At 43.4% G+C, this 25,905-nt stretch overlaps 1 protein-coding gene across 3 annotated transcripts in view; it reads left to right on the forward strand.

Moving 5' to 3' along the window:
* Positions 1-19,446: 19,446 nt before the first annotated feature.
* The window catches only part of AZI2 (5-azacytidine induced 2), a 44,942-nt gene continuing 38,483 nt past the window's right edge, over positions 19,447-25,905 (forward strand). For all 3 annotated transcript variants that reach the window (XR_012847735.1, XR_012847736.1, XM_075827178.1), the window contains exon 1: positions 19,447-19,895. The gene's annotated coding sequence lies outside the window, so the exon portion shown is untranslated. The remainder of the gene's footprint in view (positions 19,896-25,905) is intronic.

Genomic DNA, 25,905 nt, shown 5'->3' on the forward strand with positions numbered 1-25,905 from the left:
CTCTGTATGTGTCGTTAATCGACACATACAGAGATGAAAAAAAAAATGGCAGCCCCCATAGAGAAGTAAAAGAAGGAAAAAAGAAAAAAGTACAACACAAAAACACAAATAAATAAAAATTATTTTAATGAGATACTAAAAGCAATAACATATATGAAAAAAAAAAATGGTGGCACCTTCCCTTTAAAATACGCTTAAAACACACTTCAAAATACGCTTAAAAACACTTGCAAAAATAAAAAATGCTTTTGCAAATCAGCTCCAAAAACGCCTGTAGTCAGAGGCTGTTTTCTCTGGAAATCAACCTCAAATTTTTCTGCCTAAAAAATATGCCGTGTGTACCTACCATTACACCGAAATTTAACCTGTTAGGCCATGCCTCTGACATAGCCTTATAGGCAAATGCTTGTGGCAGTCCTGGGGACCTTTGTTAGGCCCAAATGGCGTCCCCTCGCTCTATCAAACAGCTTAGATGCCACAGTCGCTATTGACTGCAGCATCTAAGGGGTTAATAGTCCAGGAGCCAAAGGGGGAGTCCAGCTGTCAAGTGTAACTATACGTCACGGTACCCTTAATTTAAGGCAATCCATTACGTACAGTTATGTCATGGTGCGTTATGGCAAAAAGCCTTACTATACCCAAAACATTTGGACTATGCAGAGTAACATTCCAATAATCCTAACGCTCACACAACAAAGAACCCAGGAAAAAGTAGAATAATCACTGAACAGCTTGGGAAAGCATTTCTTGGACTGGGCCTTTTACTTTCCTCCCCACATTCCAGCAGTGTTACCCTTTTATATTATAGGCTTCTGATTGGCAAGTAGGAGAGAAACTCTTCTTCAAAAAGGTGTCTCCAATAAAAATGTGCATGCGCAGCCCCTTCTGTCAAGAAAACAGGACCATGTCATTGTTGAGATTAGTAGGGCCCCTGCTGCCAGATCCCAACAATTTGACACTTTTATCCGATTGTGAAATTGGAGGAAAAAAACTGCAGCTATAGCTGATAATAAAGGTGAGCATCAAATAACAGAACCGTTCAAAGAAGTTTTACGAGTTATTAAAAAAAATATTGGCCAAAGTAGGAGGGATGCAAAAAAAAAGAGCCATTATTTACCTCAGAGTAAGTTCCACTGCTTCCGTTCCTCCCGCCTGTTGCTTATTGACGTAGCTGCAACGATGACGTGCCCGTATACCCACTTGATCGCTGTAGCAATTACTGGCCTCAGCAATCCTGTGCTGTATACCCACTGAGACTAGTGATGGGCTGCAGCGATCATGTGAGTATACAAGCACATTATCGCTGATGCTATTACAATACACAGTGGTGGGGAGGAACGGAAGCGGCGACGCTGAAACTACGTGGATCTGTGAGGTAAGTAATGGCTCTTTTTTTTTTTTTTTAATCCCGCCTACCATGACCAATTTTTTAAATAACTCGGAAAACCCCTTTAAGGCATCTAAGTAAGATGCATTTGGCCCACATTTACTAAGCAGTTTATGCCAGTTTTGCCAAGGACTGTGTAAAAAAAACATTCACAAATCGCAATGTGCACCTAATTTGCGCAAAAAATTGTGACTTCTAGTCAGTCGCCAAATTTGAATAAGTGATGAGGAAGCGTAATCTCTACGTTTTTGGGCGTAATCTCTACGTTTTAGTCAAATTAGTTAAGAAAGCCTGAAAATGGCACAAATGTTGGTGCAAATCTATTACTACTCATAGCACGAGTAGATTTAATTTTCTGACTTCCCAAATGCGCCAAATGTATTAAGAGGCATGCGCCTTTTAATAAATTTGGCACATATCACTGCAACTGCCTCCATTCTTCAACTGGTGAAAGATAAATGTGGGCCAATGTCTCTCTTTCTCTGCATCACAAACAGTCAACAGTATAAAGCCCACGGCAATAAAAATCTCTATCAGGTGGTTGTGTTAGATAAGTCGATAAAATACAAATACTTCAGCTGTATGTACAGTTTCTTAGGCCTCATGCACACGACCGTAAAAAGACTTGTTATTGCGGGTCGTAATTACGACCCGCAATAACGGGCCCATAGACTTCTGTTAGCCACGGGTACCTTCCCGTTTTCTCACGGGAAGGTGCCCGTGCCGTTAAAAAATAGAACATGTTCTATTTTTTTATTTTACGGGCCGTGCTGCCATACTTTATAATGGGAGCACGGCTCGGAAAAGCGTCCGGCTGCCCGTGGCCGGCCGTGCCCGGCCGTGCTTGTAATTACAAGTCGTAATTATGAGCACGGTCGTGTGCATGAGGCCTAACACAATGTTCTGGCTGTTATAGATAAGCTCATTCTGTAAAACCACTGAGACAACTTGAACTATATCCTATCCATAATTCCATGCTAAAAAATACAAAATGGTTTGATTCCTCTTCTTGTAGTCCCACATACAGAACTTCAGCATTGTCAATTAATTCATACATTTCCAGGATGAATAACAGAGGAACAGTCCAAAACAGAGTTCTGAGAAAAGATGCTCCAGCATTGTTATTCCATGGGCAACATAATATTTACTAAAACAGACATATTTACTAAAACAGAATAACTGCCTTTTGGGAGCTACTATAATGGATAGCGTCCAATCAGAAACCTCAATAATGGAAGTATAGAAGCACAAGAATTGCTCATACAAATGGGCCAGCACAGTGCTTTTACCTCCAAAGTCTTTTTTTTCGGGAAGATTCAGCTTCAGCGGGGATTTACGGTGATCGACTGATCAGCACACTGGCTTCTATTTAAAAATGCTTCATGAGACCGGCCCTTTAATGCAGACAGTATCCCAGGGACTTACCTTATTTTTCGGACTATAAGACACAGTTTTTAGCAAGAATAACTCTTGCTAAAAAGTCCCTGCATCTTATAGTCGGCAGTCAAGGGCCCCCGGCAGCGCCGGGCCCCCTGACCGCTCCTTACTTAAAGGGTTTTTCCCATCTTAATAAATGTAGCTATTAAGCTCACCCTTCTAAAGTTAATAATTTTTCTAATTACCTGTCTGTCATCCAGCGATGTCGTTTTCTTGCTATTGTTGATTGAAGTTGCCGTCAGTCCATCTTTGTTTGTAGCTCGTTGTCTAGGTATCCGGCCACCACTATTTAACTTTAGCGGTGGCCGCGCATGCGCAATGATATCCTCTTCGTCTTTAGAAGAGGATGTCATTTTCCTCATGAACGCACATATTGGCGCAGATCGGCGCATGCGCAGTAGATGCAGGGCAAGGCACCAGTCGTAAGGAGAAGTCTGCGGTCGTCCGAAGGTTTATGAAGTGTTTGTGTGTATATGTGTGTGTTTGTTTGTGTGTATTTGTGTATGTGTGTGTGTGTGTGTGTGTGTGTGTTTTTGTGTGTGTGTGTGTGTGTGTGTGTGTGTGTGTGTGTGTATATGTTTGTGTGTATATGTGTGTTTGTGTGTATGTGTTTGTGTGTATCTATATATGTGTGTGTATATGTGTGTGTTTGTGTATGTGTGGGTATATGTTTGTGTGTATATGTATGTGTTTGTGTGTATTTGTGTGTGTGTATATGTGTGTGTGTGCGTATATATTTGTGTGTGTTTTTGTGTGTGTGTATATGTGTGTTTGTGTGTATGTATATATATATGTGTGTGTGTGTGTGTGTGTGTGTGTGTATGTGTGTCTGTATATGTGTGTGTGTATATATGTGTGCATGTGTGTGTCATACATGGCCATACAGACATATATACAAACATACACTACCGTTCAAAAGTTTGGGGTCACCCAGACAATTTTGTGTTTTCCATGAAAACTCACACTTATATTTATCAAATGAGTTGCAAAATGACTAGAAAATGTAGTCAACACATTGACAAGGTTAGAAATAATGATTTTTATTTGAAATAATAATTTTCTCCTTCAAACTTTGCTTTCATCAAAGAATGCTCCATTTGCAGAAAATTATATATATTTATTTGCATTGTGCACAGAGAAATAAGTATTTGATCCCTTTGGCAAACAAGACTTAATACTTGGTGGCAAAACCCTTGTTGGCAAGCACATCAGTCCGACGTTTTTTGTAGATGATGATGAGGTTTGCACACATGTTAGATGGAATTTTGGCCAACTCCTCTTTGCAGATCATCTGTAAATCATTAAGATTTTGAGGCTGTCGCTTGGCAACTCGGATCTTCAGCTCCCTCCATAAGTTTTCGATGGGATTAAGGTCTGGAGACTGGCTAGGCCACTCCATGACCTTAATGTGCTTCTTTTTGAGCCACTCCTTTGTTGCCTTGGCTGTATGTTTCGGGTCATTGTCGTGCTGGAAGACCCAGCCACGACCCATTTTTAATGTCCTGGTGGAGGGAAGGAGGTTGTCACTCAGGATTTGACGGTACATGGCTCCATCCATTCTCCCATTGATGCGGTGAAGTAGTCCTGTGCCCTTAGCAGAGAAACACCCCCAAAACATAATGTTTCCGTCTCCATGCTTGACAGTGGGGACGGTGTTCTTTGGGTCATAGGCAGCATTTCTCTTCCTCCAAACACGGCGAGTTGGGTTAATGCCAAAGAGCTCAATTTTAGACTCATTTGACCACAGCACCTTCTCCCAATCACTCTCAGAATCATCCAGATGTTCATTTGCAAACTTCAGATGGGCCTGTACATGTGCCTTCTTGAGCAGGGGGACCTTGCGGGCACTGCAGGATTTTAATCCATTACGGTGTAATGTGTTACCAATGGTTTTCTTGGTGACTGTGGTCCCAGCTGCCTTGAGATCATTAACAAGTTCCCCCGTGTAGTTTTCGGCTGAGCTCTCACCATCCTCAGGATCAAGGATACCCCATGAGGTGAGATTTTGCATGGAGCCCCAGATCGATGTCGATTGACAGTCATTTTGTATGTCTTCCATTTTCTTACTATTGCACCAACAGTTGTCTCCTTCTCACCCAGAGCCTTACTTATGGTTTTGTAGCCCATTCCGGACTTGTGCAGGTCTATGATCTTGTCCCTGACATCCTTAGAAAGCTCTTTGGTCTTGCCCATGTTGTAGAGGTTAGAGTCAGACTGATTAATTGAGTCTGTGGACAGGAGTCTTTTATACAGGTGACCATGTAAGACAGCTGTCTTTAATGCAGGCACCAAGTTGATTTGGAGCGTGTAACTGGTCTGGAGGAGGCTGAACTCTTAATGGTTGGTAGGGGATCAAATACTTATTTCTCTGTGCACAATGCAAATAAATATATATAATTTTGACTATGTGATTTTTTTTTTTTTTTTTTATATATAATCTATCTCTCACTGGTAAAATTAACCTAGCCTAAAAATTCTAGACTGTTCATGACTTTGACAGTGGGCAAACTTACAAAATCAGCAAGGGATCAAATACTTATTTCCTCCACTGTACATACATACACTACCGTTCAAAAGTTATATATATATATATATATACATACATGCAAACATACATACATACATGCAAACATACATACATGCAAACATACATACAAAAATGCAAACATACATACATGAAAACATACATACATACACATACATACATACATGCATACATGCAAACATACATACATACATGCATACATATATACATACATACATGCACATATATACATGCAAACATACATACATGCAAATATATATACACACACATACACACAAACATACATACATGCAAACATACATACATGCAAACATACATACATACAAAAATGCAAACATACATACAAACATGCAAACATACATACATATATACATACATACACAAATATATATACATACATACACACACATATATACATACATGCACATACATACATGTAAAACATACATACATACACATATATACATGCAAATATACATACATGCAAACATACATACATACATACATGCAAACATACATACATACATGCAAACGTACGTACGTACAAACATACATACATACATACATACATACATGCACATATATACATGCAAACATAGATACTTACATGCAAACATACATACACGCAAACATACATACATACATACAAACATACATACATGCAAACATACATACATAGTTACATAGTTACATAGTTAGTACGGCTGAAAAAAGACACATGTCCATCAAGTTCAACCAAGGGACGGGAAAAGGGAAGGAAAAATTTCTACACATAGGAACTAATATTTTTTTGTTCTAGGAAATTATCTAACCCTTTTTTAAAGCCATCTACTGTCCCTGCTGTGACCAGCTCTTGCGGTAGGCTATTCCATAGATTCACAGTTCTCACGGTAAAGAAGCCTTGTCGCCTCTGCAGCTTGAACCTTTTTTTCTCCAGACGGAGGGAGTGCCCCCTTGTTTTTTGATTGGGTTTTACAAGGAACAGGATTTCACCATATTTTTTGTATGTGCCATTAATATATTTATATAAGTTAATCATGTCCCCCCTTAGTCGTCTTTTTTCAAGGCTAAATAGGTTTAATTCTTTCAATCTTTCCTCATAACTTAAATTCTCCATGCCCCTAATTAGCTTCGTTGCTCTTCTTTGTATTTTTTCCAACTCCAGGGCATCCTTTCTATGAACTGGAGCCCAGAACTGAACTGCATATTCTAGATGAGGCCTCACTAATGCTTTGTAAAGTGGCAATATTACATCCCTGTCCCGTGAGTCCATGCCTCTTTTAATACACGACAATATCCTGCTGGCCTTTGAAGCAGCTGATTGACACTGCATGCTGTTATTGAGTTTATGATTTACAAGAACACCAAGATCCTTCTCAACAAGTGAATCCGCCAGTGTAGCTCCCCCTAGGACATATGATGCATGCAGGTTGTTGGTACCCAGATGCATAACTTTACATTTATCTACATTAAACTTCATCTGCCAAGTGGACGCCCAAACACTTAGTTTGTTTAAATCTGCCTGCAATTCATGAACATCTTCCATAGACTGAACTATATTACATAGCTTGGTGTCATCTGCAAAAATAGAAATAGTGCTATTAATCCCATCTTCTATATCATTAATAAATAAGTTGAATAATAGTGGTCCCAGCACTGAACCCTGTGGTACCCCACTTATTACCGGGGACCATTCAGAGTAGGAATCATTGACCACAACTCTCTGGATATGGTCCTTGAGCCAATTCTCAATCCAATTACAAACTATATTTTCTAAACCTATAGTCCTTAATTTACTCATTAGGCGTCTATGGGGGACAGTGTCAAATGCCTTTGCAAAGTCCAAAAACACTAAATCCACAGCGGCCCCTCTGTCTAGACTTCTGCTCACCTCTTCATAAAAACAGATTAGGTTCGTTTGACAACTTCTGTCCTTAGTAAAACCGTGCTGGCTGTCACTTATAATGCTATTTATTGTCACATAATCCTGTATATAGTCCCTCAATAGCCCCTCAAACATTTTCCCCACGATGGATGTTAAGCTTACTGGTCTATAATTACACGGGGAAGACCTAGAGCCCTTTTTGAAAATAGGCACCACATTTGCGCTGCGCCAGTCCCTTGGCACTATACCAGTCACTAGAGATTCTCTGAATATTATGAAAAGGGGGACAGAAATAACTGAACTAAGCTCTTTAAGAATGCTAGGGTGTAACCCATCTGGTCCCGGGGCCTTGTGCACATTTATTTTATTTAATTTAGCTTGGACCATATCATCCAATTCAGTATATCAACTGATATATTAACAGCACTGGCACCGGCTACATCAGCTGCTCTTTCTTCTGTTGTGTACACAGAGCTAAAGAACCCATTTAGTAACTCTGCCTTCTCTTGATCCCCTGTGATCAACTCCCCATTACCATTATCTAGGGGTCCTACATGTTCAGACCTTGGCTTTTTAGCATTTATATACTTGAAGAATTTTTTGGGATTTGTTTTACTATCCTTGGCCACCTGCATTTCATTTTTTATTTTTGCTAATTTTATTACATTTTTACAGATTTTATTAAGCTCTTTATATTTTACAAAGGCTACAGCTGTACCCTCAGATTTGTATTTTTTAAATGCCCTTTTTTTGTCGTGTATTGCCCCTTTCACAGAAGGTGTAAGCCATGTGGGGTTTAATTTGAGTCGTTTATACTTGTTACCTATAGGAATAAATTTTGCACTATAATAACTCAAAGTAGATTTGAAAATCTCCCATTTTTGCCCTCCCAGCCTACGTTTGTTTTTTACAGTATAGGTAAAATGTAACTATATTATGATCACTGTTACCGAGGTTTTCACGAACATTGACATTCCCAACAAGATCTGCATTATTAGAAATGACCAGATCCAACAGAGCTTCACCTCTAGTCGGGTCTTCCACAAACTGGCCCATAAAATTTTCCTGCAACAGGTTGAGGAAATGTCTCCCCTTTGCAGTTGAAGCTGAACCATGACACCAATTAATATCCCGGAAATTAAAATCTCCCATTATCCCTATAGTACCCGCTTGTGCAGCCCGCTCCATCTGTTTATATAGCTGAACTTCCATCTCCTCAGTTATATTGGGGGGGGTCTATAGATTACACCAAAAGTAATTTTTTCAGTGTTTACCTCCCTTTCTAGTTCCACCCACAAGGTTTCAACCTCCTCACAGTATTCACCCACTATTGTCTCTTTCACACTCGCCTTCATATCATTTCTCACATACAGACATACACCACCACCTTTCCTATTTGTCCTGTCTTTCCGAAAAAGTGTAAAACCCTGTAGATTAACAGCCCAGTCATGTGAAGAGTCCAGCCATGTTTCAGCAACACCAACTATATCTATATTTTCTTCCAGTATCAAGGCCTCCAGCTCCCCCATTTTGCTTGCTAGACTTCTGGCATTTGTGAACATACACTTTAACTTGCCTGTCAGTTTTTCACTTTTATTATCAGAAATGTGATTTGACATTAATTGGGCCTTTTTATTTACACTGATGTTTTGTAACGAAAGGATCTCCTTATCTTGTTGTCTAGTCCTCTCCCCACATTCTGTTTCTCCCCCCACCAATATAGTCTGACCCCTCTCTAACCTGGCTACCCCTTTTTTTTCTACATTGACCTCCCTCCTCAGCCCTAGTTTAAATACTCCGCCACTCCAGCTAGAATTCTCTCCCCCAGCACAGCGGACCCCCTTCCATTTAGGTGCAAATCATCTGCAGAATACAGTTTGTACCCCAATGAAAAGTCAGCCCAGTGCTCTAGGAACCCAAATCCTTCTCCTCTACACCAAGACTTCAGCCATGCATTTAACTCCCTGAGCTCCCGCTGTCTTTCCTGTGATGCGCATGGCACAGGCAGTATTCCTGAGAATACTACTTTGGAGGTCCTTCCCTTCAGCTTGTAGCCTAGTTCTTTAAAATTATTGCAAACATACATATAAAAACGCAAACAACCATGCAAACATACATACATACATACATACATACATACATACACACACATATATACATACATACACACATATATACATACATGAACATACATGCAAACATACATACAAACATACATACATACACATATATACATGCAAACATACATGCAAACATACATACAAACATACATACATACATACATACATGCAAACATACATACATACATACATACATACATACATACACACACACCCACACACAAGGAAAAAAAAAACGTCACATAAGACGTTCACACGAAGATCTGAACAGTCCCGTCACTTTTCTTTTTACTGCTCCCATTCACAACAAAGCGGTGGGAGCAGATGACGGAAACTGCCATTCACTACTATGGGAGTTACGGAAACAACGTAGCTCAGCGAGTTACACTGTTTCTGTAACTCATCCATATATTGCAGTGTATTGTACCAGCGATCTAATGGTCGCTGGTTCAAGTCCCCTAGGTGTATTAATAAAACGTGGAAAAAAAAAAGTTCAGAAGTGTAAAAAAAAATTAAAAGTTAAAAAAAAAAACACCTTTTCCCATTTTTCCCCAAGCACAATGTAAAAATAAAAAATAATAAAAAAATTGGTATGACTGCGTCCATAAATTTTGAAACTATTACAATATAGCATTATTTGACTCACACAGTGAACGGCGTAAAAAAAATAAAATTTAAAACCCCAGAATCATTGTCTTTTGGTCACCATAGCACTAAAACGACTGAAATAAAATGTGAGAAAAAAAAATCGTATGTACCAAAAAATGGTGCTAATGAAAAATACAGCTCGTCCCGCAAAAAATAAGCCCTCACACCGCTCAAACGATGGAAAAATATAAGTTATGGCTCTTATTTGGTGAAACTGAACAAATAATTTTCTTGAAACAATAGTTTTTTAATAATTATTTTCTTTCCTATTTGCTGTTGTCTAAAACCTGGGTGCGTCTTATAGTCAGGTGCGTCTGAGGATATGTTCACATAACCTATTTTCGGCCATTTTTCGGGCCGTAAATGCCCGAAAAATGGCCGAAAAATCGGAAGCAGAACACCTCCAAACATCTGCACATTGATTTCAATGGGAAAACGCCGTTCTGTTCCGACAGAGCATTTTTCGCTGCGTTTTTATACGCGGAACGTTCTTGGGACGTTTTTGGAGCTGTTTTCCATAGACTCTATTGAAAAAAGCTCGAAAAACGCTGCGAAAAACGCTGCGAGAATCGTGAGTGGCACAAAAAACGTCTGAAAATCAGGAGCTGTTTTCTCTTGAAAACAGCTCCGTATTTTGAGACGTTTTCGACTCTGCGTGCGAACAAACCCTTAGGGTATGTTCACATGCACTGTTTTCAGACGTAATTCGGGCGTTTTATCTCTCGAATTACGCCTGAAAAAACGACTCCTTTACACCTACAAACATCTGCCCATTGCTTTCAATGGGTTTTACGATGTTCTGTTCCCACGAGGTGTAATTTTACTTGTCGCTGTCAAAAAACGGCGCGTAAAAAGATGCCCGCGTCAAAGAAGTGCATGCCACTTCTTGGGACGTTTTTGGAGACATTTTTCATTGACATATTTTCATTGAAATATGCCGCGAAAAAGGCGAGTTGTTAAAAAACGCCTGAAAATCAGGGGCTGTTTTCAGGCGAAAACAGCTCTGTAATTTCAGACGTATTTTGCTACTGCGTGTGAACATACCCTACTAGTTCGAAAAATACGGTATATGACTGCTCTGTTGACTAATGTACTATGTGAACGCGAGGAATGTCATATACAACATTTTATACCATTAAATAAGTGACTAAGTGAAACTTGTGTCATTTTGGCTAAAAGCAGGCCAGCCACTTTCCCTCAATAAAATGCAGTGAAAAACTGATTTTATCTCATAAATTCAGCTGCATAAGTAAGAGAAAGACTACTGTGTAAAGATTGAAAAACCTTGAAAGAGCAGAGGACAATTCTGTCATTTACAGTATAACAGAAAGCCACATGAATAATTTAGCAGCGGAAAATTCAGAGGCTGGTACAGAAAACAGTGGAATGACTCCAGCAACATTTCAGATGTTTCATTGCATAGCCATGAGTGGCATATTTTATGTCGAATTTCAGAAACCATGAATTTATTTGTAACTTGCACAGATTTGACCTCATCGGTAATTCGTATAGCTATATTTTTTGGGCTGAAATATTTTTGACAAACCTAATTGTGAGTGAAGACATCTGCTTGTTATAATTTTATATGTAAACATTGATATGATTTTGCTGGGCTACAATGATACTTCACTTTGATTATTTTAATATTTAGGTAATTTATTTATTCATTCACATCTGCGTTCTGGTTCTCTGTTGTTCTGCTCTGTCACAGGAGCAGAACAACTAAAAACCGGAGCTACCGCATGACAGAATACAACGGTGCCCGGCGGAACACAAGCACGGGTCCCCTAATGCCCAGTGGCATCACTAGCACCGGGCATCCGGGTTGGCCCCGGATGCTAGCGACTGCCGCATTCAATTGTATCTGCGTCCTCAGGATGCAGATAAAATTGAATACTATGGCGGATGACGGAGCTAGCTCCCTGCTTCGCCATCCACTAGGCTACAGGCCTATAAGAAGACGCTGGCACAGGAACCTTGCTCAGGCCGGCGCAATGACATCACTAGATAACGCCGGCCTATGCAAGGGTCTCGTCTCAACGTTTCATAGGCTGCATTCGTCGCGGGAACGGGGCTAGGTGAGCACAATTTTTTTATATTTGTTTGGGGGGCTGTGTGTCCCTATGTAAGAGGGGACGTTGTATTCACTATCTACAAGGTGGGCTGTGTGCAGTGGCGGAACTACCGCTATAGCAGTCATTGCGGCTGCTACGGGGCCCGTGACATGAGGGGGCCCATGACGCCCAGCCTATAATGTGCTCGGCGGCACAGGCCGTCTGCACCGGTCATCCGAGGCCACGGGCGAGTGCCACATTCAATCTTATCTGCGTCCTTAGAATGCAGATACAATTGAATACTATGGCGGAGCCAGGAGCTAGCTCCCTGCTCTTACATTCACTAAGAAGCTGGGACAGGATCCCTGGCATGCTGGCTTGATGACGTCAATGGATCATGCCGGCCTACGCAAGGATCCCGTCTCACAGACTGCTGAGGAGGCTGTGGAGCTGCTCTTTTCATTGCGGGAACAGGACTAGGTCAGTACAAGATTTTTTTATTTGTTTGGTGGCTGTGTGTTACTATCTAGAAGGCGGGCTGTGTGCCGCTATCTACAAGGGGGGCTGTGTGGCACAATCTACAGGGGGCTGTGTGGCACTATCTACAAGAGGGGGCTATGTGGCACTATATACAAGAGGGAGCTTTGTGGCGCTATTTACAAGGGGGGCTGTGTGGCACGATCTACAGGGGGACAGTGTGGCACTATCTACAAGAGGGGGCTGTGTGGCACTATCTACAAGGAGGGGTTAAATGACACTATCCACAGTGGGTTTGTGTGTGTGGCAGCATCTACAAGGGGGGGGCTTGCAGATAGTGCCATACAACCCACTACACTTTTCTTTTAACCAAATAGATTTTTTCCTGTTTATTATAGAGAGCCAAAATATTTTTTACCGCTTTAGGCTAGGTTCACACGGGGTATTTTGCCGAGTTTTTTGACGCGGAAACCGCGTCGCAAAACTCGGCAGAAACGGCCCGAGAACGCCTCCCATTGATTTCAATGGGAGGCGTCGGCGTCTTTTTCCCGCGAGCAGTAAAACTGCCTCGCGGGAAAAAGAAGCGACATGCCCTATCTTCGGGCGCTTCCGCCTCTGACCTCCCATTGACTTCAATGGGAGGCAGGAGAAAGTGTATTTCTCGCTGTTTTATGCCCGCGGCGCTCAATGGCCGCGGGCGAAAAACGGCGCGATAATTGCCGCGAAAATCGGCGTGCAGGGAGAGGAATATCTGCCTCAAAGTTCCAAACAGAATTTTGAGGCAGATATTCCTCCCCCAAAATACTCCGTGTGAACATAGCCTTACAGAGATTTTCACCATTATAGTTGTTTGTTTTTTAAATGAAGGAAACCCACACTAACATCGAAAAACAAACAAACTCCATGCAAATGTTGGCATCTAGTTCTGTAAAACAACAGCACTAACCACTGAGCCACCATTTGGAGCATAATTTATTTATTACTGAATGGTGCTCAGATAGGCGGTGAGAGGACAATGATTGAAAGTATTTTTTTTACATAGCAGGAGCATGGAGAGAAGGTGAAAAGAGACGCGGCCAGAGCCTATCTTATTATTTAAGAGGTCACAGAGAGATGAGAGGAGACAGAACCGAAGGGAAATTTTGTTACATACTTGGGGAACTGGGTATTTGCAGGGGGAGTAAAAAGCAGCTTCCCTCACCCCTTTCTCCTTAAAGGCTATGCACAGTTTTTTTGTTTTTTTAAATTGCATTGTATGTTATTTGTAAAATAAAACACATTTCTAATTGGTCTTAATTAAAAATTGTCTACAGTTTGTCAGCTGCTGTATTCAGATCTTTCTCTGATCCGTCAGTCAGCTCCCTGACAGTAAACTCAGCAACTCCTCCTTTGTAGACTCCTGCACGAGCATTTACTGTGACATCTGCGCATGTGCAAAGTCCTACTCACTGGTGTGTACTGTGCAGATGAGAACAGTTCCCCTTCAGTTATTCAGCAACCATTATCTTAACTGGTGAAAATATGTCCCATGTGTTAGCAGAGAGCTATAGTGTAGAGAGAAGATCGTGAGCAGAAGCTCAGAGGAGAAGGGGGAGAAGGTTACATAACCACTTTGTAACCGTGTGGGCCTGGTTATGCAAAACAGACTCAGAAGCAGCAGAAGGGATGGGGGAGAGCAGAGAGGAGGCTGTGCTTGTGCATGAGTAATCCACACAGCCAGAGAAGAGAATATGTGACCAGTGCTGGGGAACGCCCCTAGAGAAGAGAACATGTGACCAGTGCTGGGGAACGCCCCTAGAGAAGAGAACATGTGACCAGTGCTGGGGAACGCCCCTAGAGAAGAGAACATGTGACCAGTGCTGGAGAACGCCCCTAGAGAAAGGAACATGTGACCAGTGCTGGAGAACGCCCTAGAAGAGAGAACATGTGACCAGTGCTGGGAACCACCCCTAGAGAATTGAACATGTTACCAGTGCTGTTATTCAGTGAAAATATGCAAATAGTGCCAAATTTATCACAATAACAAATGTGGCATAATATCATACCTCCCAACTGTCCCGGATTCAGCGGCACATTCCCGGATTGTGTCCCGGTGTCAAGTGTATCTGTGTCCTCAGTACACAAATACAGTTGAATCCCATGCTGAAGCAAGAAACTGTCAGCTCCCTGATAAGGCATTAGTACAGAGCGGCAGAGCAGAGGAAGCTCCTCCACTTGTCAAAGACTCCCTGGATACAGCGCTACTTTAAGCGCTGAGCCCGGTGAAGCCCTTGATGTCACTGTCCATATGGGTCCTCCATGAGCAGAATCCCCGGCAAGAGCGTTGCCGACGCTTTGTCCGGGTTTTCTTCTCCTGGCGTCTTTATCCGTATATGGGCAATGACGTCAGCGGCTACTCCTGGAGCCAAATCCCCTGCCAGAACGTTGCCGATGCTCTGGCTAGGGCTTCCACTCCTAGAGGGAGCACTGATGGTGCTATATACAGGGGGAGGGGTAGCTCTTTCTTCAAGGGGGTGTGGCACCATCTACATGGGCACTGTGGCACTATATGGGCACTAGCTACAAGGGACACTGGCGCCATCTACATGGGCACTGTGGCACTATCTACGTGAGCACTGGAACTTTATATGTGGGCACTGGCACTAGGGGGAATTAAGGCGGCATTATACTGTATGAGGGCAGCTAAGGCGGCCTTATACTGTATGGGGCAGCTAAGGGCATTATACTGTATGGGGCAACTAAGGGGTTATTATACTGTATGGTGGGAGCTAAGAGGGCATTATACTGTATTGGGGCATCTATAGGGGCATTACACTGTATGGGGCATCTGTGGGGCATTACTCTGTATGGGGCATCTATAAGGGCGTTTAACTATATGGGCATCTATCGGGGCATTATACTGTATGGGGGCAACTATGGGGGCATTATACTGTATGGGGCCATCTGTATGGGTATTATACTGTATGGAGGCATCTGTGTGGGCATTATACTGTATGGGGCAGTCATGGGGGTATTATACTGCATCCAACATTCCCGGTTTCTCACCGCTGTCCCGTGCGGTCTGAAAAATGTCCCGCTGTGCGCTGCAGCTGTATCAAAACAGCTGATCGCTGCTGACAGGCGCCCTGCATGCCGGACGACTGCAGCAGTGATCAGTGCCAGAAGGAGGCAGGAGGTCTTGTGGTGGTTCTCTGACTAGGGTCGAGGCCAGCCTGGGAGTGGACCAGTCCAGTCACTTGACCTGTCATCTGACCTCACCGGTCAGGTGACTGGACTGGTCCACTCCTGGGCCGGCACCGACCCCAGTCGGAATGCCACTGCAAGACCTCCTGCCTTCTCCTAAGGGTGAGTAATGTCAGGCAGAACGGAGAGTGGCATTAGTAGGATACCTCTACCGCTCTCGTGGCATTGTGGCACAAAGTATAAGCTATTTACAAGGGGCGATGTGATATCTACAGGGGGGCTATGTGTGGAGCTATCTACAAGAGGGGCTATGTGTGGAGCTATCTACAGGGGGGCTGTGTGTGGCGCTATTTACAAGGGGGGCTGTGTGTGGTGCTATTTACAAGGGGGGCCGTGTGTGGAGCTATCTACAGGGGAGCCGTATGTGGCGCTATTTACAAGGGTGGCCGTGTGTCGCGCTATCTACAAGGGGGCTGTGTGTGGAGCTTTCTACAGGGGGCTGTGTGTGGAGCTATCTACAAGGGGGGCCGTGTGTGGCACTATTTACAAGGGGGGCCGTGTGTGGCGCTATCTACAGGGGGCCTGTGTGTGGAGATATCTACAGGGGCTGTGTGTGGAGCGATCTACAGGGGGGCTGTATGTGGCGCTATTTACAAGGAAGGCTGTGTGTGGAGCTATCTACAGAGGGGCTGTGTGTGGAGCTATCTACAGGGGACTGTGTGTGGAGCTATCTACAGGGGAGCTGTGTGTGGAGCTATCTACAAGGGGGGCCGTGTGTGGCGCTATCTACAAGGGGGGCCGTGTGTGGCACTATCTACAGGGGGCTGTGTGTGGAGCTATCTACAGGGGGGCTGTGTGTGGAGCGATCTACAGGGGGCTGTGTCTGGCGCTATCTTAGTGTTAGCCAGTAAAAAGGCTGCAACTAACCCCCCCATTATTACCCCGGTACCCACCGCCACCAGGGGTGCTGGGAAGAGACGAGTATGATCCAGTACCTGACCATCTGTAGTGATGGGCTTGTATCGGGGCGGCCGCAGGCTGGTATTATGGCCGTGGCCCTTCCCTCCCTGGTAATGCTAGCCTGCTGCCGCTATGTTGTATCTGGCTGGTTATGAAAAATCGGGGGTACCCCACGTCGTTTAAAAAAAAAAAAAAATGAAGACGACATTGCACCCCCCCCCCCCCCCCCCCCTATTTTCAGAACCAGCCAGATACAACATAGCAGCAGCAGGCTAGCATTACCATGGTGGGAAGGGCCACTGTTTCTGGCCTCTCCCAGCCTAATAATGACAGCCTGCGGCTGCCCCAGTGCACGTCCATCACTACAGAGGGTCAGGCATTGGATCGTACCCGGCTCTTCCCAGCACCCCTGGTGGCAGTGGGTACCGGGGTAATAATGGGGGTTAGTTGCAGCGTTTTTACCAGCTCACACTAAGCCCAACCTTAGTAATGGACGCTGTCAATTAGACAACTGCTATTGCCAAGGCGCTATTAAAGTATTAAAAAAAACACAGAGACATAAGAAAATATTTTTTATTGAAATAAGAACTCCCCCACACAACCCTCTTTCACCATTTTCTTTTTTTTTTAAAACATATATCATCGAAGTAGTCCAACGAATCTTTGACGTAGTCCAAACAGTTCAGCGGAACAAGCAAAACAAAAACAAAAAAAGTTAGTAATACGAAGAATAAAAAAAACTCTTCACCTCTAGCGACTTCTGTCTTCTTCCCTGTGCTGCAATAGAAACTAGACATCAATGACAAATAATTCCCCTTCATGTAACTCTGCTACCTGTCAGCTGAAAAGTCATCCACCACAGGGAAAAATGTTTCCCCATTATGTCTGATTCCCAGGTGTTTCTTTGTGGTTCTCCGCCATGGGGAAACATTTTTCCCCCTGGTGGATGATTTTTCCATTGACTGGTAGCAGAGTTATACAACTGGAAAAAAATTCCCCATTATGTAACTCTGCTACCTGTCAATTGAAAAGTCATCCACCACAGGGTCTCCCTCTTGACTTTCATTGTTCTCAGCTTCTTGGTTTGTCCTGCAGCTGCTGCCATGATGAGCAAATGTTATACCCAAGTTAGGCCTCATGCCCACTTCAGTTTTTTCCTTCAGGGTGCTATCCGGTTTTTTTACTGATAGCACCCTGACCCATTAATTTCAATGGGCCCATGCACACTTCCGTTATTTTGACTGATGCGTTGTTCCGTTCTGTCAAAAGTAGAGCATGTCCTACTTTGGTCAGTGATTCCGTGACCGTGGGGCCCATAGAAGTCAATGGGTCTGACAAAAAAAATGGACGGCACACAGAAGGCTTCTGTGTGCCGTCCGTTTTTGACGGATCCGTTGCCCTAGCAATTGCAGGGCGTGCCGAAGTTCACAAGCTGGGACATGTGACAAGTTCAAATAAAGTTCAATACCTTTTCTTAATGGAAACACGGAAGCGAAACAGAAGCGCAACGTCCGTTTAAAACGGAAACACGGAACGGACACTGAGTACATACGGAAACCACACGGATACCAAAACGGACACATGGATCCGTCAAAAACGGCCGAGAAAACGGTGATGGAAGTGTGCATGAGGCCGTAAGACGATATAACCGGGTCCATAATATTTGTGATATCCATAGTTTTTTTTTTGTAAGTCTAGAGATCCGCAGTGAAAATATGCTCTTGTTATTTGAAGAAGGATCTGACCATGATTTGATGTGCTTATGTGGGATATTGGGCGTGGTTAGGGGGCGTGGCTTAAAATTTCACTCTTTTCCGAATTCAAAAGTTGGGAGGTATGATACAGTATCTCTATGAGGGCATCTGTATGGGTATTATACTGTATGGGGGCATCTGTATGGGTATTATACTGTATGGGGGCATCTGTGTGGGTATTATACTGTATGGGGGCATCTGTGTGGGCATTATACTGTATGGGGGCATCTGTATAGCTATTATACTGTATGGGGGCATCTGTGTGGGCATTATAATGTATGGGGGCATCTGTATAGCTATTATACTGTATGGGGGCATCTGTGTGGGCATTATAATGTATGGGGGCATCTGTGTGGGCATTATAATGTATGGGGCATCTGTATAGCTATTATACTGTATGGGGGCATCTGTGTGGGCATTATAATGTATGGGGCATCTGTATAGCTATTATACTGTATGGGGGCATCTGTGTGGGCATTATAATGTATGGGGGCATCTGTGTGGGCATTATACAGTATGGGGCCATCTGTATAGCTATTATACTGTATGGGGGCATCTGTGTGGGCATTATAATGTATGGGGGCATCTGTATAGCTATTATACTGTATGGGAGCATCTGTGTGGGCATTATACTGTATGGGGCAGCTATGAGGGAATTATACTGCATACTGTACAGCCGTGGAGCAATGAGGAGGATTTGGGAGTTCGGGACCCCCAATCTAATGACCAATGGGAGTACCAGCAGTGGGACCCCAGCGATCATAACGTTATCACCTATCCTGTGTATAGGTGATCATTTCTGATTTTGGGAACCCCCTTAAAGGCTCAAGATAGTCAGGTCACTATAGAAAAAAAAAGTTTTTGCCGACTACAACCTAAGACCAGTCATCAATTCTACGTTCAGATCATCATACAGTGACGTAGCAGAATTACAACCATTCAGCGCATTCCAGAACACGTGACCGTACTGGCAGCGAGGCTTGGAACGCAGCGTGTCAACACAGAACCGGTGTCTTCACGCAAGTGCTGACAGGAGGGCTGCTTGACCCGCCGCACATAGTCGCCTGGAGCCCGCAGCTGCTATGGGTGGGTCTGTCGTTCCCACTCGGCGTGCCACCCAGCAGATGAGTCCTCCGGTGCCCACTCGTACCCGGGACAGCTCAATGCAGTTTTGCAGCTGCTGGTAACAAAACCAAAAGTAACCTTTGTGTCCGGAAGAGCCGCAGCTCCGCCCTCCAGTCCACCGAAGCTACAGACGAGTGCGGTGCTGGAGACAGTACCGACGGTGCGGACTATTGAGCCTTCTGCTGTCCAGGGAGCCCAGTGCAGGGCGGTATCCATTCAGCCTTGATGAGTTCCGGTGAAGTAGCACTAGCTGGTTGTCGGGGCTAGAGCCATAGAAACTTGTGTATTCCTGGTCGCACTGACATCGCTGCGCCTGTAAGGTAAGGTTATTACGCTGCATCATGTTGACGTGACTTGTAGACGGGGCTCCGGTGCTAAAGGAGGAAGTGAAGAGGAAGTTATCCGCTCTATTGCTCCACCCGGATCTACATACAAGGAGCAGTGTTATCACTGGTGTGTGCTTGTCCCACCTGTGATAGCTGCTCTAGTGCCCGCTGACTACCACTGTAACCAGATCCACCATGGATGAGCGTCTTGTTATACTGGATGTAGGACTGTCACATGCAGTGTATTCTTAGGACGCGGTGGATAGGAATGAACATAGTCTTATGGGGTGATGCGTCAGGTATATAGGGCTAAAGTAAGACCGCCATGTAGTGCTGTAATAATGCTGACATTCAGTGCTCATGTTATACCACCATTGCCCCGCTACTGACAAGTATGTGCGCGGTCAGCATGAGGTGATGCGACCAGCGCTGCACGAATGACTGCCGGCACTGAAGACAGAACATGGCGGGCGCACTGCAAAACACCCCCATGTTGTGTCTTCAGTGCAGGTGCCGCCGCATATTAGTGCAGCACCGACCACATCACCTCATGCTGACCGCGCGCGCACACTTGTTGTTAGGAGCGGGGCGATGGCTGTATGCCGCAGCCCTGCTCTAACAGCGGAGATCATCTCCGCCGCTTTTCCCTTGAATGCTGCGATCAAAGCTGACCGCAGCATTCAAGGGGTAAATGAGAAGGGGGATGCTCTTTGGATGCGTCACAGGGAATCTTTATAACGCTATCGAGGGCCATACCATATATGGGCAGACAGACTAGGGTCCATTGAAGGCCCCCAGGGCTGTCTGACCGGATTTCCTGTTGTTAGGGCATACTTAGGTATGTCCCAACAACTGCCTGTGTACTATCAGTGTATAGATATATGCCAGAACATTAAAGTTTAAAAAAACACATATTTTTTATAATAAACCTTAAAATAAAAGTCTCAATACATAAAATATACACACATTCAGTATCGTCGCGACCGTAATAACAAATTGATAGCGTCATTTATGATGTGAACGCTGTTAACCCCTTAATGCAATATCACGTAACTACATGATAATGGTTAAGGAGTGAGCTCACGGGCTAAGCTCACTCCATACAAAGCGGGTATGTGGCTTGCTGGAAATCTCAGAGAAAAGATTCAGAAGTGTCAGGATTCTGAATACACATGACGTCCAGGCTGGAGGTCATGTGTATTCATTATCAGGACACTTGTGTATGTGGCTGCACATCGTTCTAGTAAGAACGCTATGTGCTGTGTAAATGAATGTAGAGGAGTGTATGATGTAAACTAGTCACTGATTGGTCAGCGTCATACACATAAACACGCCCAGTTAAAAACACAATACACGCCCAGTTGGACATACGAAAAAAAACACGCCCAGTTGTCCATTTCAAAGCTCATTTGCATATATATAAAATGGCTCATAACTTGGCCAAAAATGAACGTTTTTTTTAAAAAAAAACACGTTACTGTTATCTACATTGCAGCGCCGATCACATGCAATAGGAGATAGGGGTTTGAGAATCTGGTGACAGCGCCTCTTTAACCCGCTCGGTGAATGCCGTAAAAAAAAAAATATATACAAAACACGCAAATTGCTGGTTTTTGGTCGCCTTAGCGCTCTAAAAATATGAAATAAAAAGTGATCAAAACGTCGCATATACCCCAAAATGGTATCAGTAAAAACTACAACTTGCCCCGCAGAATTTAAGCCCTCACATTGCTAAATTGATGGAAAAATTAAAACGTTATGGCTCTCAGAATATGGCGACCCAAAAGATTTTTTTAATTTAGCAAATAGTTTTTTTTGTTTTTTTTTTAAAGTGGTAAAACATAAAACAAAACCTATACATTTGGTATCGACGTAATCGTATCTACCTGTAAATTAAGATGAATATGTACTCTTTGCCACCTGATGGATGCCGTAAGCTTCCCAGTACATTATGCGGTACAATAAATGGTGCCATGAAAAACTACAACTTGTCCCGCAAGAAGCAAGCTCTCATATGGCGATATAGACAGAAAAATAAAAGAATTATAGCTTTTGGAAGGTGGGGAGGAAAAAACAAAAGTGAAAATCTGAAAAAGGGAAGGGGTTAAAAAATAAAATAAAAACTGCTTTCTTTTACTTATTAATGTGAGGCACGAGGTGTTATGAATTTTGAACCTCCATGTGCCTCACATTAATAGTTATTAACCCCATCATGTACCTCACACATTAACCCAATGTTGTCCATTATGACTGAGGAACATGATGGGGTTAATTACTATTAATGTGAGGCACGTGGAGGATCAAAATTCATCACATCACGTGCCTCACATCACAAAATGGAAGAATTTTATTTTTTATATTATTATTGTTGGCAAAGTATCATTTTTGGTATCGAGTATCGCAATACTACACGAAGTATCGGTATCTAAGTCCAAATTCTGGTATCGTGACCCCTAGTGATGACATGTAGAAAAGTTCCTGTATCTCCTCCTGGGGTCACTATCGAGATGACTGGGATGGGAACGACCGCAACAGGCGGAGGGAGATCTTTCTTTCTGCTGTCACTTGCATTACATGTGGATTTGTTGCAGATTTAGGAGCAGAATCCTCATCAAATTCTGAATGTGTGAACATGGCCTAGAGTTCTGCATCGTGACCGCAGATATGAACCCTGCACATGCCCACTTAGCCTTTATTTTATTATATTTTTATTGGTTTTTAAAGAACTGCAAACTGGATTTTATCGAGTACATCTCTTCACTACTCTGGATCCCACATCACCTGTCTGCAGGGTCAGGACGGCCCTGGTTCATGTGTCATATTTGACACCAGTTTTGACGTGTCAAATCTGGCGAAAATCTGCATCTCGTTCAATTTCCGTCTGTATTTTTGTCCGCACCGTGAAAAAAATCAAATAAAAATCAGCCATAGAAACACAGTAACTAGTGTTCTACATGGGAAAATCCAAGGGTTAGTCACACAATGTCAATAGGGCTAATACTCGTGCGGATCTCATAGGAATTTGTGTGACATTTGCAAATATGCAAATCCGACACGTGTTGCGTAGCCAAATAGACTGTCGGCTACCGTGGAGAAGTAGACGGATTCTGCTCTGATCCCGCCCCCGCACAGATTAGCAGCAGCACCAAGAGGTACACAGGGAAGCAAAAAAGAAGCGAGGGATTTTTATATGCCAGAAATAAGGCAAATTAGTTTAAAATGTCTATCAACAGCATTAATGAGCTTTTCTATGAAAATCATTTGTGGGATAGCCCCTTAAAGGGAGATTTTGATCAGAAAATTACATTATTTAAACCCCTTTTTTGGTAAAAAAAAATGTTTTTACATTTTTGCTGTTTTTTTTAAATTTTTTATTTTCCATGTCACGTACACACAAAAAGAATTGAAATATTGTGATTTTTTTCCCCTCGGCCACTAGAAAATTTACAACAGACGGACTTCCTTTTAGGTAGCATAGCTTTCATCTATGCTATGCAGGCTGCTGTTTCAGCATGTGGGGAATTCACATCCGTGGCACGGCAATACAGCGTGAGATGTGCTGCATGCCGTCCAGGGAGGGACAGTCTGCCTCCTGCTTCCCCTCGGTACAGGGAGGGGGGGGGGGAGATGCTCCGTACACACCGCTGTATAAGAGAATAAGGGCCTGTTCACATCTGTCTTTGGCTTTCCATTCATCTGTTCTGTCAGAGGAACAGACCAACAAAGTATAGATTCCGTTTGCATTTACCATTGATTTCAATGACGGAACAGATGAACGGGAAGCCCAACGAAGGTGTGAACAGGCCCTTATGCACAGTGCCTGGTGTAGGATAGTCTATGGAGCTGTAATTTCCCAGCTTGGAGTAGCTTTATAGTTGCCTGCCCCCATCAAATAAATAAATAAAATCGAAATAAAAAAAATTATAATCCGAAGATGAGGCAGAATAAGTAAGACATATCATTTAATAAATACTATAAATGAGTAACTAACCCCTTGCCACCGCAGCCATTTTTCGCTGCTAGTCCACCCGTGGCGTAAATACTGCAGATTTTTCACAATGTGTATTTAGTTTCGGAAAATCCGCAGCATAATACATAATAGCAGAGGAGTGGATGAGATTTCAAGAAATCTCATCCACACGCTGCGTACGTGATATGCAAATTTTTAAGCCGCAGCTTGTCAATTGTGGTTGCAGAATCGCCGCTATTTTGTTGTGGGTTTTCCCCATTGAATTCAATGTGGATCTAAAACCCGCAACAAACTATCAAGTGTTGCGACTTTTGCAAGGGAATTGCAGCAATTACATTGCAATAATTGCAACTTAAAAAAAACTAAAAAACCTTATCCTTATCTCTGACGTTCTGAAGACCAGCCTCCTGGTCACATCTCAGGTGACCGCTGCAGCAGTTTCCTGGGATGAAACATCAACCCAGGAGACCTGCCTGTCAGCAGGCCGGCTAAATGCTGTCGTTTTCCGCAGCAGACATTCCAGGTGAAAAGCTGCATCACATTTTGGTGCGTTTTTTCGCCTGGAATTCCCTGCGGGGCAGACACGCTGTGTACCTTTACACAGTGTGTCCGCCCTGTGTGAACTTAGCCTAAAGGGTAACTAAACTTTTAAAAGACTTTTGACATGTCAGAAGTTTTGATCAGTGGGGGTTTGAGCACGAAGACCTCCAACAATCGCTAAGACGCAACCTCAGAAGTGCTGGGGTGAGCGCTGTGCTGCTTAGTTTCTGATCGTGTGAGCGATGTACCAACTCACACTTTCAATTCAGACCATATACCGCTCCGACGCTTCTGACCAGTCACAATAATATGCTCAACAGTTTAGTTACACTTTAAAATGCACAGGCAATAACGTCCTACAGGCATGTCATTACGTTAAAAGAACCATTTACGATTCGAATTCCTCGAATGTGAATAAAAAAAGAAAGAAGTAAAGTTTAACACCAATAAAAAGTTAAATTGCAATAGAATAAAATACATTTATTTTTTTTATCTGCCTGCGCTTTTCTCCCGTGTTTTTCGCAGGGTTTTTTTGCCCGCGGTGACTGAAACTAATGCAAGGACTGCGGGCAAAAAACGCATCGGAAGAACGAGTGCCTAAGGTTTTTCCTGACTCCCATGAGAGGTGTGAACCTTGGCAAGAAAGGACATGCCGCTTTATTTTTCCCGCAAGCGGCCAAAAGCCACCTGGGAAAAATGCGTCTGCCTCCCACTGAAGTCAATAGGGGGGCGATTTTTAAAAGTTTTTTGGCGCTGATTCTGACACTGTTTCCGCGTCAAAAATCTGCACAAAAGAACTGCGTGAACAGGGCCTTACACTCTAAAATCGGCTTCTTGCGTATTTCTACGCAGAAGCCTGAATGATGAACTGAGGTTGTAGAGCCGGGCCATGACACTATCCTTGTGTGTTAGCCAATGAAAAATAGTTTTACTCGCAGCCACTTGCCGTAGGCAAGCAGCTGATTGGCTGGAGTAACTGCTTGTAAGCACAGACCTGGCCCCAGGTAACGAGACTTGTCAGATCCCACAGGGCTGCTTCTCATAGATGATGTTTTAATGAACCTCCTCTCCAGACTCTGCTGATTGTCGGTGTGTTAAGTATACACTTTGTTTATAAGTATAGACATCGTTCAGCAGGGCAAGCCGTGGAGATTTTTTTGTGGGATATGGAGGAGTCTCCTGTCAGTTTATACGGCTGCAGGTCTAATCCATCACAGGAGGTCAGAGGTTGCCATAGTTTGTGGGGTGGGGGTTGTCAATGGGCACCCTCTCCCCAGCTGAGTGACGCTATCAATTGCATTTTTATTGTCGGTTTGTTTTTGCAGTATAGCTAAAACTAGAGGTTATGTACAGTACCAACCCAAATCTAATACACACGGGTACTGCGTATGCCCAAATAGTAATACACACGAGTACTGCGTATGCCCTAATATAATACACACGGGTACTGCGTATGCCCTAATATAATACACACGGGTACTGCGTATGCCCAAA

The sequence above is a fragment of the Rhinoderma darwinii genome, chromosome 5 (genome assembly GCF_050947455.1).
Source record: "Rhinoderma darwinii isolate aRhiDar2 chromosome 5, aRhiDar2.hap1, whole genome shotgun sequence".
NCBI lineage: Eukaryota > Metazoa > Chordata > Amphibia > Anura > Rhinodermatidae > Rhinoderma > Rhinoderma darwinii.